At 32.9% G+C, this 26,701-nt stretch overlaps 1 protein-coding gene across 1 annotated transcript in view; it reads left to right on the top strand.

The window, feature by feature from the left end:
* The window catches only part of LOC126975463 (uncharacterized), a 258,862-nt gene extending 232,556 nt beyond the window's left edge, over positions 1–26,306 (top strand). Inside the window, exon 2 of the mRNA XM_050823381.1 lies at positions 26,265–26,306. The gene's annotated coding sequence lies outside the window, so the exon portion shown is untranslated. The remainder of the gene's footprint in view (positions 1–26,264) is intronic.
* The last annotated feature ends 395 nt before the right edge of the window (positions 26,307–26,701 follow it).

Below are 26,701 nucleotides of genomic sequence, written 5' to 3'. Positions count from 1 at the left end.
AAAAATCCATGAATATGGTGATAAATTCTGCTTCCTCTATGCTCTTCCAAGTCAAGTACCCGTATAGTAAAACAAATTTAAAATGTTCGTTTACATATTCGCCCAGAAACTAATCAAATAATTTTCAAATAATTAGCTTAGTTACTGCTCTTGTTGAAGATTTATTATGAAAGTAGCAAAAACGTGAAAGTTGTTGCAGTAGTTTAGTACATTCAGCTCATAAACTGTAACCACGATGACGCTGAAACATTACAACGTCTTTCAAAACTTTGTTGCGGATATACAGCCAAGTTTTTATATTTTATTTAACTTTTAAATATACTTGACGGCCGGCGCATCCGTTGTGCCTTATATCTCTTGAGGTTTCTTTTTATTCCTCAGCAAACACATTACATTTTTATATTTTCACTAGCTGACCAAGCAAATGTTGTATTGCCGATATTAAAATCGCGATACAAAAGTAACAGTTGATCGTAGATGGGTGAAAATTTGAAGTTGTATGTATTTTTTAATTGCTGACTCATAATCAAACAAATTTAAAAAATATGTGAAAAAATTTAAAACAATAAATTTGCCGTGGACCACTTTTAAAATTTAGGGGGATGAAAAATAGATGTTGTCCGATTCTCAGACCTACCAATGGGTGCATATTGAAGCACTCAAAATTTCATGAGAATCGGTCAAGCCGTTTCGAAGGAGTTTAACTACAAACACCGCGACATGAGAATTTTATATATCAAATTTACATCAAATGTGTATACTTTGACATTTATAAGTTTGATTAATTTCACCTTCACGATTAAATAACTTTTGATTTGTTGAAGTGAAACTTCTTTAGAATCGTAGCGTTTTGAAACTCGATGAAACGAAAAAGCGAGACGATAGAGACATAAACAGGTAAATGTATAGGATTATTAAGCCGGCAACAGTAGTGTATTGTATACGTGTACGTATTATAATTTTGTAGTGATTTTTCATCGTTTTTATAGGAAAATTCTTCACCATTTTTTAAGGTTTCACTTCTACTACCTGTGTATTGCGCACATGTTTTTTTTTAATTCCGTCATCGCGATATTACTGCTGTCGTTAGAAAATGTTTACATTTAACTTTTTTCTTAGTATTTAGTTTATTTAGTGATAGAGAGTTTGATTTATTTGCTTTTTAACTCACGCAAGGTAGTCAGTATGTTTCATAATATTTTTACATTTTTATTCGCCATAGCTAGTGAAATTACTGGGCAAATGAGACTTGACATCTTATGTATCAAGGTGACGATCGCAATTGCAGTGCCTCTCAGAATTTTTGGGTTTTTCAGTAATTCTGAGTATGCATTATAATGGACAGGGTATATCAATTACCACCAGCTGAATGTCTTGCTCGTCTTGTCTCTGATTTTTATAAAAAAAAGCCGTCGTTTCATGTCGTGAGTCTTAAATATTTTAACGGTTTTCTGTTTCAATTACTACGTACAAGGTAATGTTGTACCCGAAGCTCTAAAAGTTTCTTGATTACTTCTGAGCATTTCAACTGTGCTGTGATGATATCCCTATTGATAATGTGTGTAATATTATGTCCCTGTCACTAACAATGTGGTTCCTAAGGCGCTAACCATGTTGTTATAATATATAACACATTTCATTTGAATTTTAAATGTATTATTTTTACATCTTTTTGTTCTGGTTTATCCCGGAAACATTCAATGGCTGGTTGCACACCTTATATGAAGTAACTTTAACTTTTATCTTAGTTGATGAATGAGAGTTCCGCACAAAAAGACCCAATAAATGTAAACGAAATCAGATTACGAGATGTACGCCTTAAGGCGAAGAGTAGGCAGAAAACACGCAAACATGGTGTTTTTAGACAAGTTTTGTGGTGAAAGTATAGCATTTGGAGCTATGAACACTACTTAATCCTGTTACACATATCCTTACGTCTTGTTTGTAGGTTGCTAATGCTTGCTGTTGGATATAGTTAACACTCCCGAGCCTTTTTGAACTACCACTACCACTTTTCTTTGCAGTTAAACAAGTTTTTTGGCATGGCAGGACGCATTTTTTTAGTACTACTCTCAGAAAAGTTATTCTTATAGCTTGTACTTTTTGTGTAGGTACATTCATTCAGATTAATAGTGAATAACCAGGATTGTTAACAAATAAACTGTTTTCCACGCAAGAATTTTGAAAATATTGGCTTTGTTACATAGATGGCAAGCCGGCAGCCGTGAACTCATATCGCTCAAGGTCGCCTAGCATTTAGTGTCGCCTTAAAAAGAGATTATTTACCATGAGGAAGAACTGTGACAATCATAATGTTAACACGAGGAACAAACATAAACTTGTTATGCCTACTACTCGGTTTAGTCGAGCTAGTAAGTCTATTAAATGTATATGCTTCTACAATATGATCCCAGAAAATGTACAAAACAAATGTGTTACGAAATTTAAAATAATTGTTAAAAAACATTTATGTGGGAAAGGTTACTAGGGGTATAAGGTATAGCATAAACAATTTTCTTTATGATACCACAGACTGGGAATGAAGCGGACACTCTCAGGCTCATTAGTTATAAATATTTATTATACGATATTACATTGTAATCCATATTTTATAAAAAAAAAACACGCTGAGTTTTTTGCGCCCGTTCTCCTCACGTCTGAGGCAGTCTGTTTTGAATGGGTGGTAGTTTTTGACGTTCAATAAGTGATTTTGAATCCTATTTTGATTGAATTTGAAAAATATTTGATTTGTATTTGAACACCGCACACCGAGATTATAAAGTAAAGGTTGAATTTAAGGAATAATATCCATCGTTATATATGTACGTGCGTATAATATAAATAATATTTGACGTCATTTGAATTATTTACTGTAGTATAAAATTTCACATTGTGTGCACACACCCTCATCAGACGATAACAGTAATAAATCGTAGCAGTGCTCCCTAGTCGCAGTAAATATTCACTGACTGTGATATTCCATTGAATAGTGCAGATAAACGCAGGCGTATTGCCAACGTGACCTGAAGTTAGCTTGTGGAATAGTTTTCTGTTCCCATATATTGAAGACTGCCTTTGAATAAGTTTAAATTTTTTTCAATATCAATTCAATTCATGTGATATACTTGAGGATGTTGAACACTTATTAAACGAATGTGTCCGATTTCAGTCTAGTAGAGACGAAATTGTTGGACCTATGGGTTTGAACAGATTTGATACGGGCATGTTTGTAAATATACTTGCCATAAGCATGCTTAAAGTCTGTTTGAATCCATAAGTCTTATTTTTTGAAGACTGTATAACTTGTTTTAGTTTTAATGTACTTAGATTATAATGGGCTGACATGTACATACATATAAAAGCCCCTTAATAAATAAAGATATATATATATATATATATATATATATATATATATATATATATATATATTGAAGCCAACCTGATGTTTGCAAATTGCGCTAATGTTTATGAAAGTTAATACGATGCTCTTTTATCTCTGGTGTATCTCTCCACAGTTTTTAATCGCGGTAGTGGATTTGCCTTTATTAGTACAGATATTATCTTAAAAGCTTTTTTAATATGGAAAACAGAAACATAAGTTTTACTTATGTGCCTAGAAATAGACGGACAGTAATTAAATATTTTAATGAAGGAGTCACGTTGCCACCTTTGAGAACATCACGAATGAACAGTTTCGAATGTCTTCGTACACTACGGACGGCATGAAGAAGCGAACAGCGACCTAATTCCGCTATAATTGGTATCCAGGACACCTCGAGGGAGGGGCTCCCGTGTTTACGGCCGGAATTCTCTGTTATTTATCCATTAAGTAGGAAAAGTAAGTATTATAAGTAGGGTATACCACAACATCAATATATCTTTAATACATAAACAATAACTTTGAATTATAGTATAACAATATTATTATTATTATTCAGTCTCAACTAAAGGGTCCTTCTGTCCTTATGAACGTAATAAGCTCACCTAGCCACATCTTATAAGCTTGCCGCACAAACACCAACTTAATAAATAACTTTGTAATCTATCTTTATATATATAATTTTTGTGTGCGTGTTATGTCACTGACGGCTCCTCCTAGACGGCTGGACCGATTCTAATGAAACTTTCTGTGTGTATTAATATAAATAAGGTGGATTCGAGAATGGTTTAGATTCACAATTGAACTACCTCCTAAACGGCTGGACCGATTTTGATGATATATTTGTGTATTCCAGTGAATTTGAGATTGGTGTGTGTCTTCAGGTGGATTCGAAAATGGTTTAGATTCACAATTAAACTACCTCCTAAACGGCTGGACTGATTTTGATGACTTTTTTGTTTGTTTCAGTGAATTTGAGATTGGTTTAGATTCTCAATTCCGCCCATATAACATAATTCTCCTGCTCATATGTATGTTAGTGAACTGCTCCTAACGGCTGGACCGATTTTTCAAATTAAAAAATATGTGTACAGGACAGCGTCTGTTGGGTCCACTAGTCTATATATATAAAAATGAATTGCTGTTCGTTAGTCTTGCTAAAACTCGAGAACGGCTGGACCGATTTGGCTAATTTTGGTCTTGAATTATTTGTGGAAGTCCAGAGAAGGTTTAAAAGGTGAATAAATAGGAAAATGCTGCTGAATTAAATAAAAACAACAAATTTGTTTTTCCTTTGATGTGTCCATACATAATTTCTATGAGAGAATTTATTGGCGCACGGTTTGACAGTTCTGCTGTGAAACAATTTCATTACGACAGCAGGGTGCATATTTTACGAAGTAATTTTTGATGTTATGATATATTATTGACAAATTCATATAAAACATTATTTCGTTTATTATATACAGAACAACTTCTGTCGGGTCAGCTAGTCTTATATATAAAATTCTCGTGTCACACTGTTAGTTACCTTACTCCTCCGAAACGGCTTTACTGATTTTCACCAAATTTTTTATGCATATTCAGTAGATCTGAGAATCGGCTACTATCTATTTTTCATACCCCTAAGTGATAAGGGCTGTTCACCCTTCATTTATTTTCTATTTTTGGACATTTTTTTTTATTTTTATTTTATTATGATTCAACATAAAAAAATATATACAACTTCAAATGTTCACCGGTCTACGATCAACACCTATTTTTGTATCACGATTTTAATATTGTTCTCCATCCACAGATTCGCAATAGAGTTGCAAGATGGCAATTGAATATAATGATTATTGTAGTACGATAAATTTAATTTACGATACATTTAGTAGGTCTGAGAATCGGTCGTCATCTGTTTTTCATACCCCAAAAAAGGTTTTATTAATGATTTATTTTTAAATACTTTATATGGCAATACAACGTTTGCTGGGTCAGCTAGTCCCATATAATTCAAAGGTAAAGCCATTTATGCAGTTAGTGTATCTAGATAACTGGACTGAAATTGCATAATATTAAGTATAAAAACACTTATTGTGTTCTAAAATTACATCCAGACATCCATACATTCTTACAAACTTTCGCATATATAATATTAGTCTACAAATGTTAAACAGTGTCAGCTTCCTGCATACATATTTGTATCAAAATTGGTCCAGCCATTTGCGCATGAAGAAGAAACAGACATATACACACACTCATAAACTTTCACCATTATTATAGTAGTGTGCAGCAATTATTATTAAGCATTATTATACATTTTTTTATATTAATATTTGTAATCTCTATAATTTTTGTACCGCACGCATGAATATCTCACAAATTGCAGATTTATTCCTACTTACTGTCATTTATCGTATTATTTTGGATACTGGACCTTACAACTTTATAAATTATAGCCTATGTGTTATTCCGATCTATAAGCTATATTATTGTAAAGTTTCATTAAAATCCATTCAGAAGTTTTTGAGTTAAAGAGCAACAAACTTACACCTAGACATTGTACCTCATATGACCTCATAGGAGTAATTTCTTCAAATTGGATATCCCTGTTATGACTTATATACGTAAATATCTAATAATACATACATAAACTTGTTATGCCTATTACTTGGTTAACTTGAGTTGGTAAGTCTATTGAAAATGCTTTTACAACAAATCCCAGAAAATAATCAAAACAAAGTTACGAAAGTCAAAAGAATTGTTAAAAACATTTGTGTCATAGAAGTTATTTGGGCAACTTTTGTGTAATAAGGGCTATTAAAACACGATTGTGGGTTTATGGGTAACTCAGCTTCGCCTGGTGTGATAATAGTATCACATGAGTGTTTTAGTATATACCTAATTATCAACAGTTGCATACAAGACTTTATCTACACCCATAATATGAATCCTTTAAAATATTCTGAAACAGCTTACTGCTAACATTAAAACAGCCAGTCCTAGTAGAAACCTAAAATCATCCATTACTGATTTAATATTTACAAATAAGCCAAATATTAATGAAATAATTATTTATTTTATCTACACCCATGCTTTAAATCCTCCATTGCAGCGTATAAAATATCTGTCAAAACTTGAATCGCTCATTTTTTATACACAAAACAATAAAAATATCGAAGAAAAATGGCAAGGATTCGAATAACCTATTTTTTTTACGGCGCCCGACGTTCTGGCAGTGTTGAACGCGCGTAAAACGAAAATGTTGTTTTTTGAAATTCATACAGATATGACGCAGCGAGCAATGAATAAATAAAATAAAATAAAATAAAATAAAATAAAATAAAATAAAATAAAATAAAATAAAATAAAATAAAATAAAATAAAATAAAATGAAATGAAATGAAATGAAATGAAATGAAATGAAATGAAATGAAATGAAATGAAATGAAATGAAATGAAATGAAATGAAATGAAATGAAATGAAATGAAATGAAATGAAATGAAATGAAATGAAATGAAATGAAATGAAATGAAATGAAATGAAATGAAATGAAATGAAATGAAATGAAATGAAATGAAATGAAATGAAATGAAATGAAATGAAATGAAATGAAATGAAATGAAATGAAATGAAATGAAATGAAATGAAATGAAATGAAATGAAATGAAATGAAATGAAATGAAATGAAATGAAATGAAATGAAATGAAATAAAATAAAATAAAAAGCCCTTTTATTTGCTCCTATGAACTAAACAATTATAATGAAATAAAGTAATTTTTGTTAGTATTTATTAGTTAAGGTAATATTTATTTGATTTCTTCCATAGGAACCCCCATGCAGGTGAAGGCCTCCTCCAGGTTGTGCCATTTATCCCTATCTTGTGCCGCGGTCTCGCGTATGTCATCTGATCAACAATATCAGTCATATGACAACAACCCTCCAGGAATAAAAGCTTAAAAAAAATTAGTTGAGCTTAAAGGGATCGAAAAAAACACAGGAGTGTTATTATGAAAGTCAATACAACCTTACATAATCCGTTTGGATGATGTAATGTTTATTAGGACATTGGGTGTTTTAGTGTTGGCAATAAGGTAACTTTTTCGGAATTTTCAATTGAGGATGTAAAGCATGGTACATAAAGATAATAACGTAAATTATTGTTAGAATTAGTATCATTACATCTTTATAGTGACCGAGCAATGGAAGCTGTCCAGATCAATTAGGACGAGCTCCACAAAGTATTAATGTGTAGGAAGCACAGGGATTGGCCCTTGACCCAGATCACGGGACGAAAACAGTTTTGTGTATTGTTTGGAGAATAGTTGTGTCAGCTCGTTATAATTCAATCACTTTGATTTCAATAGGCATAATTTACATAGAATTCAAAGAAATTTACAATTATTTAAAGACTGAAAATAGAACCTATAACGTAAGGCTTCGGAATATTTCAAGTAGTGTTAAATTTCATTTAATTGTATTATGATTGTTGTCATTGATAATACGATCTAGATGGTACGGTGTCTCAGAACGTCATTGGGTATCTCTTATAGTGTAAACTCAACACTCATTACTTACAAGATTACTCGTAGTCATTATTCAATATTGTACTTAGTTATAAGAAACGACCTGATTCCCGGCGTTATCTTAATTGTTTTTATTTATTTATTTATTAGCACCGCCAACACAATAATCAATAACTAATTACATTAAATATTATTTTAAATTAGTCTAAATTAGTTCCCACAGTCACTTATATTGTCACACAGAGTGCTAGTACATCATTATAGCAGATAAAAAAAGTACGAGGTTATCATAAAATAAGTGAAACAGAAAAAAAAAGGATAGAAATATTTTTATTTACCATGAGGAGTACATACAAAAACATAAAATGATTTTACAACAATTGGTTAACGAATTTAAGCTACATCAGTTCGTAAAGGGGTTTTGACATGGGGAGGTGAACTGTTAAGAAACTCCCAAACCATGTTTTCCACTCTATCCCAAGTCTTTCCTAAATTCACTAATATTGGTATTTGGCTGTTAAAACTTGAAAACATATTTTGATTTTATCGCTTATGGTAAATTAATTATAAACAATAATCCGTAATGATTTTCTTATCTATAGCAAATAAAGAGTTGGTACTATCCTTTGTTCGTTCCTCAAATAACAATTAAATCCGTAATTTTACTAGCTAAGGCGCCCTTCACACCGAAACACAGTAATGCTTACACATTACAGCTTCACGGTAGAAATATGCACCGTTGCGGTACCCATAATCTATCGCCGGTATACTGTGCAAAGGAGCCTTCCACTGGAGAAACTGGTGGGGTTAATTGTCCTTCAGGTTATTCAGAACTAACGAAGTTTAAGTTCTTTGAACTTTCAGTTTAGTTGCGTTAACCATACTATATATATCATAACAATATAACGTTGCTGCCCATTACAATGCACTCCGCACGGCACTACAATTGCGCTCGGCATCTCAAGATACAAGATCTTAAGTCTCATTTTAAATTACATAATTAATACTTACATAATTTTACTAAAATAATGTTACAAATCAAATCACATTATTCATTCACGAATTCATAGTCACGAAAATGTAAAAAAAAAAATTTTTTCTTATGGATTTTACCGCTCCTTCGTAAAGTATTGAGCTAATGAGAAGAAGTAGCAAGAAACAAAGAACAGGAAAGAAACACAGAGTATAATTTAGAATTAGTTCCAATATGAGCTACTAATAAGTTATAACATCATACAAGTTAGAGCAGTAATAGAGAGTAAGGAAGAGTACGTTTACAATTTAATTGTCAAAACTATATTTGATTGCATTTAGTAATTAATTTGCTATTCAATTGTTGAGTTTACTTAATAATTTATTATAGAGCAATGGGGGGGAATAGCTTTATAGTTTGATGCCTTCAATCGTTGGAAGAAACAAATAAAATTGTATTATTCAGCACAGGATCATTAGATTTCGTTGAATTCTGTAATTAATTTACAGTAAAGCTTAGTTGAGAAATGCAAATTAAGGTTGTAAATATTCTATACTTTTTTCATCGCTAGCTTTCACAAATCAACAGCTAAAAGCATAATCGGCTTGTAAACTAGGGCACGGCAATTATATGAATGGACCATTTATAAAAATTGTACAAATTCTAATTTCAAATTAAAGATTTCACTTTTTCGTTAGAAATATTAAATTAACAGTTATTCCAACGTAATACGGAATTGTTTATTTCAATCATGTTAATAATGTTCAAGTGGTAACACACGAAGCTAAGAACTCACAATTCCCTTCCAATCCCACCGTAGACACAGTAGCAACTTCATTGTGAGTTAACCCGTGTTTTGCCAGTCTGTGAAGCCGGGCCAACCTGTGATCATAAATTTTTGGGACGTTTTGGTCCTATGTGATCCACTTTTATCACCAAGTTATCATTCTCTTTCAAATATAGTCCGTTTTCTTTTCGTCTCAATAAGGAAACGGTTTATAATTTTTTTTAAGTGAGCTCGTGTGACACCCAAAAGCGTGCTTTTTTCAAATGGGTCTCAACTGATTTGAGGTCAGTTCTCAGTTCGTCAGCTATGTTGTAATTATTGATATGTCAATATTGCTCCATTGTTTCAATAATGGCGTCCATTTTATCCGTAACATCAAAATTGTTCCCGGATTGAAAACGATTCAAATATCTAATACTCTAAAAATACAAAAAATATTTGAACCTGATGCAGTTTCCCATATGTTGAATTTTTTTCTTTTTTGTAATAAAATTTAAATTTCGTTATTAAAATCATGTTGACATTTGAAAAATAAATGAAAAATCGGTGGAAACCTACTGGAAACAACATTGCACTTATTTTTTTTGTTTTTAAATGTAACCTTTTAAATGTTATCAAAACCAGTCATACATACTACCCATATGCGAAAAGACTTTCTTCCCGCCCTATATTATACATGGGCTGATTTGAATTAGCTTGATTAAAACATATTGTATGTTTTTTTTTTAAAACACAATGTATCTCATAAATAATACATAGTTAATATATTTATATTGTTTAGTTAGATAGCCAAGTCAAACTAGTTATTTAAAACACGAAATATTTTCAATTTTAATATAGTGTTAGGTTAGCTAATTATGTTATAATAACTTAAGATAGAAGGAGTCTTAAGTAAGGTCTAAATAAATCGACAGACTTGGTATTACATTGATCTCATAACTTTTTAGGGTCGAAGAATTGAGTTGCGAGACTTGGACAATTATGTTAATATAGGTTTGTTGATACCTTCCGCTACCTTTTACTCCTTGAATACCAACAACAGGATTTTCTTAAGGCCCACTGTATGTCCCATGAGCTATTCTTATTTTTCTAGGTAGTATTCTCTTTTCTTTTCCGGTATTACTTATTGAGCTTCAGCTATAGTTTTTCTCAAAGCACATTATTGTCTCTATGGGGTTTTCTTGAAGGCTTTGATGTTAAAATTTTTCACAAATCTGGATTACCATATGCTTTTTTGTCTATTGTATTCACAATTTGAGAATTCCTGCTCCTTAATACTTCCAAGGTCGATATTAGTTAGATGCGACTCTCGAAAGTGCCTCGTATACTTGCAACACAAACACCAACTGCATAAATAACTTTGTAATCTCATATCTAATATATGGGATTACAAAATATTTTATACAGTTCGTGTATCTAGAAAACTGGATGGAAATTGTAAAATATTTTAGTGTTTTCTTGGTTTGTACACAAATCACTTATTCTATTATAAATTTGAAGCTTCTGTCTGCTAGAAGTGTCTTACACTTTTGATGATCGATGAGTCAGCCACTCAGTGAGTGACAAAATAAAGAAACTTTGACTTGTTAAACTTCTTAAGCTACTGGTTGAAATTGCCTGAAATTGAAATAGACCCTGGTTATACAATGCATGCTTACTTACTGAATTCAGGCTTTAGGATTCAGGCTTTAGGATTCAGGCTTCTAAATTTATCCACAACAAAGTTAAAGGGGATCCAAAATTACCTGAACTGCTTCTAGAAATGGATGGTACGGACATGCCGCTTCTTTTTGCTAGACTTGGCGAATTCGATTGGCGAAATATTTTTTTTAAAGCATGATGTGCAATAGAATATCTTTGAAATCGCAATAAAGTTAATTTAAATTTGATTTTGAATTCAATACATTTTGCTGACTGATTACGAGTAATATAGAACGTTTGCTGAACTTCAGACGGATTGGAAATCTAGAAAGATTCACATTTATAATGGATTAAACCGATGTACAAGTTTTGAAAATTCAAATTAAGTATACATGTTATGCACAAACTGTTCATAGTACGTAGACTGTATATTTAACTTTGCTATTCAGCTGTTTTAAAATGAATTTTCCTCCCTATTCATATATAATACCGATTGAGTTTGAATGAAAAACAAAATAAAAACCAATATTAATGAAAAAAATTGACATAACTCTTGGTGACGCTATGAGATTTATGGACACGCATCATTGTGCTAAGGCAGCGTGGGCTTCTACGAACTAATAAGGTACTTAATTTGCTAGTTAAGTTACAGTGAACCATCAAATTTTCGTATTATTAGAATAGAAGCTCATTCAAATTTGTTTGAATAATAAAATATTCACAGCAAAATTAGGGTTTGATAATTGAGGAGAAGCGGCTGTTACAAGTTAAATTCACTTCGCTACAGCAATATTAGGTCTGAGCTTTGCATCATTAAATATTGCCGACTGTGGGCGATCAAGCTCAAGTTGATAACGGAGATTTATAATGATATTCGAAGCGGATCTTTTGCAAATTATGTTATTGTTAGTGGCAGGTTCCGGTCTGATTGTTAAAAAAACTCATAGCGACTCTTTAAAATCAATACTTACACATCTCTTTATTTAGTATAATTTAATAAGTATAGATGCGATCATACCTCTTTATCCTCTCGCTTCCCCCACCTTTCCCCTAGTACTTCAACATGTTGACGTTTTTCAACTTGATGTTTTTCAATTTCCCTTTCCACTTTTTATGCTTGTTCAGTTGGTTGGTTCTTCTTTATTTCTGTTATCTCCTTTAAACGGGCTGTGAATAGCTTATACAGGTATAAAACTGACTCCCAATTATGGAAAATTAGTAGCAGTCTTATCATTTCAGTAATATTCAATACTGCTTACATTTTTAGAACTTGTTTAGGAAATTATATATAATATAGCTCCATCTTTCAATTTTAGATCATGTAGATTCATGTTAAAATGTAAATTCAAAACTGCTTCAGTGTAAAAAAATTAAAAGATTTGTTACCGGGACAGAACCTTTAATATTAACTTTTAGTTGAGACGGTGTGCTGCAGTTATTGATTGTCTGCCTAAACCAGACGTAACTATATCGTCACTTAAGGCCGTTTTCAATAACCTATCTACCCTTAGTTTAACTTACGGATACATTGCTTTCACCGTTTAATGACAAGATCTTATCTATCCATAGTTATGTCCAATATAGTTACAGTCCAATGCTACCTGTCGTTAACTTACGGATACATTGCTGTCACCGTTTAATGACAAGATCTTATCTATCCATAGTTATGTCCAATATAGTTACAGTCCAATGCTACCTGTCAATAGGTTATTGTAATGTAAGTATGGGTAAAAGGATAGATTTGTCTACGTCTAGTAAGTTAAACTCAAGATAGAAAGGTTATTGAAAACGGCCGTAGGACTTCCAGGGACTGTACATAGCTAGTGTGAGGGGGATCTGCAGCCGCAAAACATATAACTAGCAACCAGGGGGTTTTCGAATTCTCCAGTGTTCATTTCGTTAACGCATTAATTTGAATTTTGTATTGTTAGTAAGTAGACTATATAATGAATTTATTAGTAAAGAGAATTTATTAGTCAATTGATCTGTTCAGCGATAATATAACAAAATTTAAAGATAAATTAATTAAGACACTCGATTCTGCAGCGGTAGATATCACATAGATATAAAAATTGTGAATATTTTTTTCTTTATTATTTTTCTTGTATTTTTATTTTTTTTACCTCTCATTATATAAATTTAACATTTACATAACTTTATTTAGCCTTTACTTATTATATAAATTTTAACTTTCTGTGCGACTTGTATTTGTGTACATGCTGTAACTGCCTATAAATATAATTATGTGTATCCCGAGCACCTAAGACTTGTTTAATGTTAATGTATCACATGTAATTCTGTTGGTAGTTCATAAATAAATAAATAAATAAGTAAATATTGTTTATTGTTTAGTATTTATAACTTAAAGGTCTAAATTTGTTTTTGAAATAATAGTAGGCTAAACTAGTTACTCCATATAACATGAGCCAGTGTTACAGTTGAGAACACGTCACTGTGTATCCATTATTTTGCGTGACGTAGCAACGTGACCTACATTCCATACAATGAATACAACCCCGAAATAGAAATGCAGATTTTTTTTTCGGTTGTCAAATTGTTCTATTTGGATGTCATAACACAAGGTTCCTTTTTTGAAATAGAAAATTCCTTCTTTATTTTGAGTTCCTAGTTCCATCTGAGTCCTTGCTACTGGAAATATTAAATGAAATACGTCCGTAGTTATACTGACAAACGTTTACAATAAAAGGCTTAATGAGCTGTGTTTTAGGTTGGGATCGTTTAGAATCTGACATAAACAAAATATAGAAATTCTGATCAATTATATAACGCGACAAAAACAATCTAGACAGATGAACAGACCAATAGAATACCCTGTCAGGGTTATTATGACCTTAAGAGGTACAAACTAAATGTATTCCTCAGGCGTCTTCTTCTGCATTTGTCGCGGAGATTCTTTTGGAGAGTCAGGCGCACGTCACTGTCTTGGCGGGAAACCAAACTGTCGAACGAATTCCCAACAGTATATTTTTTTATGAAATTAATGGACGAGACAGCTGGATGTTCAGCCTATGTTACCATTGATACGTCATGTCCATTACAATGCAGTGCCACTCAGCATCCAGATCGATAAGAAATGGTTCGTTTAAACAAAGCGTGAACCTTCTATCATACCTCTGGTGTTGCAAGAATTTGGGCGGTAGTGATCACTTCCTCCGAGATACCCACGCACGTATCCTCCAGTCTCCTATTCCATAAAAAAGTTTTTATTTTCTTTTAGCAGTTTTTTATGATTTATTCCATTATTACAAATCAAAGTTATTCGTTCCAACAAAAAATATCAGTTTTTATCAGGATAAATCCTTTAACATTAAACACATTAGTTTGCAGATTTTTCACAGTGGAAAAGTCGAATACTTGATTCAAAAAGGTGATAATTTTTTTGATTCATTTCCATCTGTTTTCTAAACTCTGTACTTGAGGTAGCACAACAGTGTGATTTATTTGCCAGCTCGATGGGATGCTTGGTTATAGAATGTAAGAAAAGATTTGAGAGTATGATTCCTGTAAGCTCTATAAAATAAGATAACTTGTTTTATAATTTTGATTTGTTTTGTTTCTTAAATATCTTTGTAACGCTTTGATTTAATCTGTAATATTACATTCTATTTTCAATAATAATTCGTTCCTTTGGTGAAATGTCAATTATTTTTAAACAGGATATTTTAAATTGTCATTTCCTTTTAGGTTCAGTCTAACCTGTAATCCATTTCAGTTGTTTAAAACGCCGCTAGCGAACATAATGTTCCAGCTTACGAATGAGTGTCAGTTGGCAGTACGTCGACAATTTATCAGCCGCTGAGCCTCGAGATAAATCCTTTGTGTGTATTATCATTACACATGTCGGATTTGTTACGTGAACTCTGAACCCATCTGTTATAACATGAGGGATATTATTATTGAGACAAAACACAGACCTACTAGGAGGATGCGTTTTAGGACCTATGATGTAATAAACATTTTGAAGGCATTTTTTGATGTGAAACATCTATAGGCGGAGGGTAAACTTGCTTGTTGGCGTGGCGATACAGGCTTTGGTGACGCTTCGCCACGCTATATAGTTGTTACCGCCATCTATACATATTACTTAGTACTATCTCTTGTGCTAACTTTGAATTTCAAAAGTTCTGTTTATTGTGGTAAAACAGAACTTGCATAATTATTTTAACAATTATATAAGTATTACATGATTTTAATTGATGTATTTTTTTATCATTCCATATTTAGTTCCTGTCATAATCTGTACTTTTGTGCCTATTACTTGCACAAAATAATTTCGATGTTTCACATCTACCAGGCGTCCCGTGACGGGTCTCAATTTTTTTATTTCTTGTTAGGAAGAAATTATATTCCATGCAAAAAGATATTCAGATCGCGGAAGAAACGGTAGTCGTTTGGGGCCAGGTCTGGCGAGGAGGAGAATATTGGAGGCTTGTAAATGTGGCTCCGGTTGAGTTAAAAGGGCCCAATCGATTCGAGCGGTAATTCGTTAATATACTTCTAGCATCGCATTCAATTCATCATTATCACCATAATAACCTTATTATAATTATTATGAGTAGGGGATTTAGATGCACTTAAATACTAGGACCTATTGAGTCCCCCGCCTGCGTTAGCGCGCCTACCCATGAATTCCTAAAAAAATGAGCTGTGGAAAAATCTAGGTTACTAACTTGGAAACGTTGGAACTTACTGTGCCACGATATAAATATTTTCTCAAGAACTATTACTTTTAAGAAGCGTAGGATCCTCAGAGGGTCCAGACAGGGCACGTCCTCTGCTTTGAGTGAAGGTATTTTAAAATACCCAAGCCTGATTCTGTCAATGGCTTCGCATTATTGAAGGATGTGTATGAGGTTATAAGGGGCTTCACAGCAGAATCTGCACAGGTTTGATTCACTGAGACCCATTGCCCAATAGCTAGGTGCCCCTCCAGCTTGCGGAAGAGGAACACCGTGAGAGCTCTCAGTTGTCTCTATTATATACTTATTAGTTGTATATATTTACCTTAGTCGCCGGTCTACTTCGGGGCTTATTCTTTCAAGGCAAAGTTCATCAACCGTATCCTCTCTATATACAACATTCCCGTACCATTACCTCTTGATGTAACAAAGGTTGCACTTCCACTATCCTCATACCCACCTCAATAATATCACTCCCACTCGAATCACAAAAAGTTTTAGTAAGACTACCAACATTCATCTTATATTTTTAAATAAATATTATAAATGCGGGTATGCGCAGAAAAATATCTAGTATGCAAAGCAAGCGCTTGACTTGACGTCTCGCGCGCAACTGACATAGAACATTGATATTGCGAACTGTATTTATTATTTTAATATAAAAGTACACCAAAAAGGCAATATCATATATAAGTCCTATTATTATTTCACATAATAAGTCCTAACCTACATATTACTCTGCATTTTTAGTTTTTATTTTAATAATATGGATTTAACACTAAATTTTTTTACCTATTTATTATAGCATATAAGTTCTTTCAATAAAAAAGTATTTTAATTAATTAACTATGTGTTAATTTCAAAACTATTGTTGAAGATATAATATTGATATACTTATTACGGAGACTAGAAAAACTAATTAATTATACCTTAAAATGATGGATATTTTTAGATTGTTTTATTACGGTTGGGAAATATCTAAAATCGAAAATGATGAAAAAGTTTTAGAGACATTAAATACACTAAAATATTATCTCGTTATAGTTTGGCCCAGTTGAGATCTATGATATTATTAACTTTAATTAACAAGACTCATATTGACCCTTTTGGATACAAATGTCAGAGCTATCTTATAAAGAATACAAACACAGATAAATAAATAAGTACTTAACCACAGACTAGACTGTATGGCGTACTGACCATAACCTTTTTAAAAATAAATAAAATAAAGTTCATAGAAATATCTATTGGAAATTACATCATTTTTTCATCAAAAATAAGATCTTGTTTCGAGATTTAAGCAGATCATCAAATCAATCCATTTTTACACGCTTTTTATTCACCTGTATGTTTGTAACCGACACATTTGACCCACTCTTAAGGCCCAGATTTCGTTCAAACTTCGTAGATTTATCGAAGACCGATAACAGTACATTAATTTGATAAAAAATATTCCATTTTTCAATTTGCAAAATAATATTTTTGTTAATTAATATAATTTTCATCTATTGTTTTTAGTTCGATTTTCTATAAAAAGCGTGCTTTTTTAAACTATTATTTATCAATACTCATCTATGAATTTTAATTATTTATTTTTAGAAGATATTTAAAAGTACGGCTTTCAAAAGGTAAGTTACAATTTTAATGTTTATGTCAATTACTAGTATGCGGATAATGCTCTCGCTATAAATATTCTCGGAGAGTATGCTAATTATCAATTACTTACAAAACCCATCAACTTGATTATTAATGCCGCAGGATATTGTGAATATATTAAACGCTATTTTTTTAATTAATTTGCATAAAAGTTTAAACATTACATAATTATTATGACTTTCATATTACATATTATTGGTTTTAGTAATGAGTAGAAAGATATCCTTAAAGTGAAAATATGATCATAGAGTTAGAGCATTAATATTAGTTATGAGAACCTAAGACGACCTATGCACTCCGCGTATCACTGTGGCTCGAGCGTGATTGAAAATAATTCATATATTTATTTCAGATATTATGACTAACGGTACGCAGACGTGATCGCTAACTATGGGCCTTATGACAAAGCTCAGAGGGCAATTATAGAGAGAGCTATGCTCGGAGTTGGAAATCATTGGGGGAGAATCTTTCGGCTGAGGATGATGATGTATATATATATATATATATACTAGCTGACACAGCAAACGTTGTATTATAATCGCGTCTGATATTAAAATCGCGATACAAAAGTAACTGTTGATCGTAGATGGGTGAAAATTTGAAGTTGTACGTATTTTTTAATGCTGACTCATAATCAAACAAATTAAAAAAAAATGTCAAAAAAATTAAAAAAATAATATATGCACTCAAAATTTCATGAGAATCGGTCGAGCCGTTTCGGAGGAGTTCGGTCCCGCACACCGTGACGTGAGAATTTTATATATATATAATAAATACTAAGATATTATTACTTTTTATTTATTTCACATTTCATCTTCCCATATTGTAGTGATTATGCTTGTGGAATCAATGCAGTGCGGTTCATTATAAGTTCAATTAGTGTGACTTTGCTAATATTATGTATGAAGTGCAAAGTATTTAATATGAATAATATATTAACAAGTATTTACCACTAAAAAAATATTAAGATTGACGTGCATTTTAATGTTAACCATGTTGTACGGTACTAACTTATTATATTAGGAATCATGAGGGTACGTGCTCCGCTAGCTGACGTTACACAAGTCGCGCTTGGGTTGACAAGCTGAGAGGCTGTTGAGCATTGCTCGGGCGTAATAGCTGACCCTACATATGTAAACCGTTTTTACCCCGAGTGATATCCTATAGTCATCAAGTCTACCACAAGCTACGTGACACTCCATCAGTGTTGACGTTCAATGCTAGTGTCTTTACGTTATCATTCATACAAACTTTGCAAGCTTGCGATCGTCAGTGTGACGTTCACCTCAGATTACCAGAATCAGGACCATTGGAGCTGCTGCGCAGCAGCCACCTGAGTGACATGGGAGTGTTCAAAGGTTAATGGAATGTATTTACATCTTTCCTCACGATTCTTCGTAGACTGCAAGTGCCTAAATAAATTGATTCATTAGACGAAAAAATACGCCAAAAAGCAGCGATCCTATAGGAAACCTTTTTATAGTCCCAAACACATGTAGTATGGAACCAACGTTATCCGTGGAAATAAGATATTTTATCTGTCATCATATGTATAAATAGCAGTACCTTAATTTATTTAATAGTATTTATATTAATTCTGCTTTATACATCAAATCAAATCAAAATCACTTTATTCATGTAAGTCAAGCAAACGACACTTATGAAAGTCGACAGTTTTCTTTTCTTTTTACATTTACCACCACATCGGAAAAGATGAACACCACCAATACCACTTTTTCAAATTAACACTTATAGCTTTATATTTGTACAAATCATTTCAATTACAAAATAATATGTAAACTGATGCAACAAAAATACTCAAACGTCAAATATTCAATGCCTAACTTGATAAAGTAATAAAGAGTAATTACAGGGTGGACCAAAAGTCTTGATGATGATTAAAAAAAAACTAATTACAGTAGATCAAAATTGTTTATTGTTTTCGATAGTAAACAAAAGGGTAATTTATTTCTTAAAAATCACATCATCCAATGTAATCCTTCATTATTCTGGCATTGCTGCAATCTATAGCGGAAATTTTCGATGACAGCTTTACATGTTTCTGTTGAGATGTTTTGGATTTCTGTGCGAATACGATCCTTTAATTCGTCAAGAGTTACTGGGTTGGTTGGCTGGAATGCAGGGGTATTTGATCACCATGACATAGTGTCACTCCAATAACGACAATTTTGTCTATTAACATGCCCATTTAGGTGGAAGTGTGCCTTCTTGAGAAAAAAATGTTTGTAAAACTGGTGAATCACTCTACCATTTCGTTCGCGAACTGCAACCTAGTGGCATGGTCCTGAGGCCTTAATTCCTGCACCATTTGGATTTTATAGGAATGTAGACTTAAATCTTTCTTGAGAATGCGGTTTAATACATCATTATCTTGGCACGTTAAGGACAGCAGACCGCTTTCAAGTTGATAGTCCAGGTGTGTCACGAACAGACGATTTTACTCGCTCCACGTTTTCGGGGTGCCTTGACGTTCTAGGCCGGCCAGATCGACGTAAATACATTGTTGAACTCGTCTTCTCAAACTTGAGCACCTATTTTTTAATTAATACACCTGATTGAGCTTGATATTTGTGTCGTATCTTGTAATGATTGCAAAACTTTCGTTGAGCTAAGGTCGCAGAATCGTTGTTTCGATAGTACTCGCGTACACAAAATGCACGTTGACTACCGCTAAACAACGCCATGGTACTAAATTCCCATTGGCCGCTCTTGCAATGCGTAACCTTTCCACCCCCCTCTTTTGGTCCACCCTGTATTAATTAATTAATATAATTAAGGGAAGCCTAATACTAATAATAAAGTTGATTTAAAATTGTGCATATCTAGAATTCTGTGGCTCACGAATGTCGAAATATTTGCTAGGATTATTTAATTGGCGAGATTCGGCAAAGTTTATTATGTTTATTTTTGTCGATATCTTTCGTGTTGTCGAGATCCATAATATAAGGTTAGACACAAATGACACAACACCGGGACACGAGAATTTTATGTATTATAAAATCAATATATATCTAATTAATAACAGTTACGACCTGGCCGTCTGCTACAATATTATTTTTTACCTTATGTTTTGAGAACTATCATTTATTTATTTATATGTTACCAGCTAATGTAATACTCGCATCTAAAACGTTATAATTGTAGCCCTTTTAAAACACGCAAAAATATTACCAATAGTTGCTAGAATAATATATTTTTAGAGAATACAAATCATGTGTATACGATATACAAAGAGGCTATGTATAAGTCGAGATATTTTGTAAAATGTGTTGAGTTCATAGTTCGGCAAAAAGTGGTATATCTAAGAAAATTTGGGGCAATCGTATTATTATTTTTGATTGAAATTAAAGATATTATGTTATTGGAGGTTATGGTGATACGTTTGAAATTGGAAAAATAAAAAACATTCACCACAATAACCATCTACCAACCAATAATCTCCTTTTTTGTTTAATGGCCATAATTTCTAAAGAACATGGGATGGATTTTTTTCTGATTTTCCTGATGATGCTTACCATCTATCATATCGTCTGGTTTCAGCTTGATGTTGAATTTTGAGACAGCTGTAGAATGTTCAAACTCAACATGACTTTCTAAGGGATTTGGGTAGAATTTGGCTACCGTATTTGGTTTTAGTCGTTTTGGCTACAAGCCAGCGTTATATGGATCTATCAAGCGCTATTTCACAAGAAACAAATCAATAATTTATGTATAGGAACTTCGCCCACATTAGAAAGGTTTTTCATCTTAATATAAGAGTAATAATTGATTTTACAATTTGGCGTGGACTATCGAGCGAAGAAAATACATAGCCAAATGTGTCCTCGCCGCCGTTTTATGATGATCAGAACGCTCGACGTCTTACACTGCTAACTTCATATCACGATATACCTAGATTTATTATAATAACACGCTGTCAGGCCGTTAAATTGTAAGAAATAAAGTCAATTGACAATCTATCGTTAAATAATAATATCACTAGTGAAATTGTAATAAAGCATTGAACTTTTTTCTTTTTTTTATACAAATCTACTCTGTGATAGAATGGCCACTGCCCGCTCTAGAACCTAAGATGGCTGCCTCCCCCTGTGTTCGGCGTGACGTCAGATTTAAAACTCTATTACAACCAGAAATCACAAATTAAAAGGGTCAATTCAGTTCCGTTTTTGTCGAAAGGATTTCCACTGCGCGATCAAACAAATAATCTCATTACATATTTGTCTTATAAGATCGTTGCGATAATTGGACAAAAATAACGAATAAATATTACAATAGATTTTTTTATAAAATTTTATTGATGATTAATATCTAAGCACTCGATACTCGTTCGCATAAAGGTGTGAAAACAGATAAGAACGGACGCCGAGTTATCCATATTTTGTTACACAATTACACATTTAGAGCAACTTTCGACTCCTTAACAATTTAAAGTGTAGGTGCTAGGATTAAGGAATGCTTCGCGAACGAACTCTTCAAGATAAGGCATGCTTAGATGATTTATAAAACACACTATCATATCATACTTTAATACAGTATCTATCAATTATTATGTAAGTTTTATTCTGAGAATCATTGAAATCTGAGATTTGTTGATTTCGTGACTGACTCGACTCACCCACTTATTATCATAACTATCTCTTTTTTTAAGGCTTTTAAGAATGTGTATACTTCTTTTGTTAGTCGGTATGTTTCAATAAGAGTAAAATACTTTTTGCTTATTTAATCGTATCGCTCTACCATTAAAGTTATAGTTTGTTTCAATACCGCATAAATTAAAAAGCTAATGCACTTTCTAATACACGTACCAAACATTTGTGTTAATTTAGTAAAATGTTTTATTTAATATTTCAAACAGACACTACTTTAATTTTGTGGTGAAAACTGATATTTGTAGTATAATGATAACTCTCGAAAATTTGAAGTTAAGACAAGCTCGTTTATACTTGCTTGTTATAATTTTAACGTTAACACCTACGCTGTGTCTGCTTGCTATAGTTAACGTCCTTAATAAATCATCTTTTCTGTTCTTCTTGCGCGATAACAAATTACTTGTATTAATCAATAAAGCCGAGTTACTGTGAACGGGAGATAAAACAAGATTGACGATACGACTTATCAATATGCCATTATTGTTCAATTGTCTTGTAGTTCTGGACTTTAGGTTTTTAATTTGTTTTGACGTCGTGACGTTCGTCGCGTGACGGATTTTAACAATCTTGTACGAGCTATAGAACATCAGCAGTATCGTAATGGTTTTGACCATTACAGGAAGTAGGGGGTTGGAGGAATTTGTATAATATGAAAAGTGGGCGTGCCCGTTCCCGTATCCCCTAGCTGGGGAAGAGGGCATCCACAGTGCATCTCCATCGCGATCGGTCCTTAGCATCTCTCTTAATTTCACTCCAAGTCTTTCCGATGTCTTTCGCTACGTCAACGACAGTCCACCGCCAGGTTTGCTTTGGACGGCCACGTTTGCATTTTCCTTGAGGGTTCCAATCTAGGGCTTGCCTCGGTATATGGTTGGGATCCTTCCGGAGTGTGTGGCCTATCCGGCTCCTATCAGCAAAATTACCAGGCCCAAATATTATTTTTTTTACACATTCAAAATTTTTACAATTGCAAATAGTTTTAATACTTGAACTAACCTAACAGCTCATGATAATATTTGTAATGGAATTTTTCAATAGCAATGGTGTTTCCAAGTCTGGTACGTGTACTTCTCCGGTATTTTCCTAATTCCTCTGGTTCAATTACCACAATGTGATAATCAAGCACTGATAACGTGCCAGTACATAAAAAGATGATTGAGTATTAACCTAATAAAAGCAGACAAGTCCCTATTCTGTCCCTACAGATCACGTGAGTATAAACTTAAATAAAAAAGATAAAAACGACGCCATTGTTCGAGGTTTGGGATGATATATGGATCTCGTCACAAGTGGTGCGAGCACTCTTGTTCTGTTCCATATTATATATTTCAACCTCTCACACTTATCTTGTGCAAATGCTTCTTCCTCGTCTACTTATGATGCTCACGCATTTAATCATTTAAATCTTTATTTTATACGTTTTATAGGATTACTCGGTCATCTATCATAGAAATCATTTTTTTATTTAATATCCATCCACCTACATATTTAAATTATGTACTAGTATTATAAAGAGGAAAGATTTGATTGAACCATTGTGAACCAATTTGAAAAATAATTTCACTGTTGGGAAGCTACACTATCCCCGGGTGATACGTGGGCCACACTGAAAATGTTATGCCAGTTAGAAACATTGCAAATGATTTTTTTTTTTTAATTTCAATTTTAGAACTCTTTGGTAATCTAATGTTGTATATTGCATTAATTTGTCATTTGTTTTTGTGAATTGGCGGCAAATCTAAGACTCTTGTTACACGTGAAAATTAAAATAACGCGAGAAAATTTTCTATCAATGATTTATTATGACTTTCATGTTGGCTTCTTGAACCCGTAACCAAAAGACTAATAAGCTCAGTGAGTGTTTCCTTTCGAGGTTCGGCCAACTAAGGTAAAGGAAGGAAGAAGTCAAGGAAAAAAGATAATTGCCTCATTCTTTGGTCGGAAAGATCATGTCGCGACAGTTGTGCAAGAAGATGATAGAACAGTTACTGCAGACTGGTATGTTAATCGCTCTTTGCCTGTTGTCTTGGAAAAATTTCGACAGCAGCGCCCTCGAAGCAGGATCCTCCTTCACCACGATAATGCTTCAGCGCACTCCGAAGAACGGACTGTTGAATATTTGACTATGGCAGGTGTCGTGATAATGAGTCATCCGCCATACAGTCCTAACCTGGCTTCCTGCGACTATTATTTATTCCCAAGAACTAAAGGTAAATTCGAGATATTCGCTTTACGAGCCCTGAAGATGCGGTGAAAGCGTACGAAAATGTCATAGAAGAGACCCACTGCTTAAGGAAGAATAGGCCCACTGCTTTTCTCAGTGCTTCCATCGAATTCGACGTTGTGTAGAGAGGGACGGAGATAACTTCGAAAAACAATAAAAGTATTGGCAACTTTCTACACTAAGCCGTTTTTCATTTTCTAAATATTTTCAGTGTTACCTAGGTATAAAGGTGATATATAGGCTACATTATTACCTCAAAAAAATTATTAATATATATTAATAAAACTCCAATAATGTAACCTAAGGTATAAAAAATTACCTGTAATATTATTTCATTAACTGAGAACAAATAAATATACACAAAACAATAACAAAACACTTGACACTACAAAAACAAACAAATGACAATTCCGCCCGCAAAGCGATTTTCAATAAACTATTTCATTTAATTTTTGCTCGGATACTTGATATTTAAAGATAAGCCTATTACAATTACTTACCATAGAGTCTTAAAAAATCGTATTTGACAAGCTAATTCACTCACACTACAGATTATAACACAAAATAAATACGCAAGTCGACTGTACCACTCTGGTTGCCTGGACGTTTGACTGTCTAAAGAAAAAAGCCGCTCTAGTTGCGCGTACGGTTCAGTAGGTAGGTGACTTCAAAAATGAGGAGGTTCTCAATTCGGTTGGTATTTTTATTTTTTATGTATGTAAACCGAATATGTTAAGATTAATAATCCGATAATTCTTTACATGATTTTTCTTTAGTTGTAATTTGGTCCCATACAAATTTAACATAGTTTGGTCCAGTTGTTTTTATTTAATAGAAATTATTGTTTACGTGGATGATGTAATTTTAGTTTGTGTACGGTTTTTTAGGAGATTTCATTTAGGTTGATTACATATTATTATGAACCCTCGCCCCGATAAGTGGTTCTTAGGCTACCTGTCATCATCTGCTTTACAATCGTTCTGCACGATCTTTCACTATGTTAAAAGAACATGAAATAGAGTTTCGAACAGCATTTTTTCGGAGTCGATTCCTTTTTTCAATTCCCGTTTCTTGTGATGTATATTATTTAAGGGCACCTTTCGTAGGCCTGCTCATAGCTAATTAAAAAAATACTATTTGATATCACGGACTAGTTAAAAAAAGGACTCCGTGTCACCTAACATAACAGTGTAGCACCTAAACTACTACAGTACTTACACTACTACAGGGCAAAAGGCGGCCATTATGAGAATGGTCATCGTCTCTGACAGATCAGTTTGCGTTTCAAAAAAATATTTTAAAAATTCCGTCGTAAGTTGTGATAAAGTGTAAAAGTGACACTATGTAAGTATTTGTGGCCTATATATATATATATATATATAGGGAGAAAATTGTGTAACTAGTATCCCTCGTAACTGCACACACACTAGCATAACGGTGCTTCACTTGCTAATATCACGGCGCGGAGTCCTTCTTTTTTTACTCGTCCGTGTTTGATATACGACAATTAAAAGCAACAAAATGTTATAAGCAGTTTACCTGATATAATCAAAAAAATCCTACTGTAATTTACCGATCAACCTTTTAAATACACTAAAAGGTAAAAATAAAAAAAACTACTTTTGAAAAAGAAGCGATTCAACAAACTTAGACCGGCAACGCTCTTGTGATTCCTCTGGTGTTGCAGGAGAGTGTGGGAGCCGGTGATCACTTAACACCAGGTGACCCGTACGCTCGTTTGTCCTCCTATTCCATAAAAAAAAACTAAAATAACTTAATGTAGTAAGATTAATATACCATTCGCCAAACCTAATACCTTTAATTTAATCAAATACTATTATTAATTAATATTGTAAATTGTTGTGTGAGTGTTTTTTTTATTGCTAATAAAGTATTTCTATTCTATTATTTGTGTGTTCTGCCCATTGATAGGTTTGTAGTCGTTTTAATACATTGCATCATTACAGGGACTTATTTAGTCAATATATTGTAGATATGATGGCAAAAAAGATATCAGAAAAATTGAATTACATATGTTGTCATCAACAGAGACTGAGGCCTGATGAATACATTCATCTTAGAGACGCTTTAAATCAAGACGGAAGTGTTGAGCCATCAAATATCGGTCCCCGCGTATTCTTGTCATCTTTGCTCGCAG

The sequence above is a fragment of the Leptidea sinapis genome, chromosome 36, assembly GCF_905404315.1.
Source record: "Leptidea sinapis chromosome 36, ilLepSina1.1, whole genome shotgun sequence".
In the NCBI taxonomy this organism is placed as follows: Eukaryota; Metazoa; Arthropoda; class Insecta; order Lepidoptera; family Pieridae; genus Leptidea; species Leptidea sinapis.
This window is presented reverse-complemented; position numbering and strand designations above follow the sequence as displayed.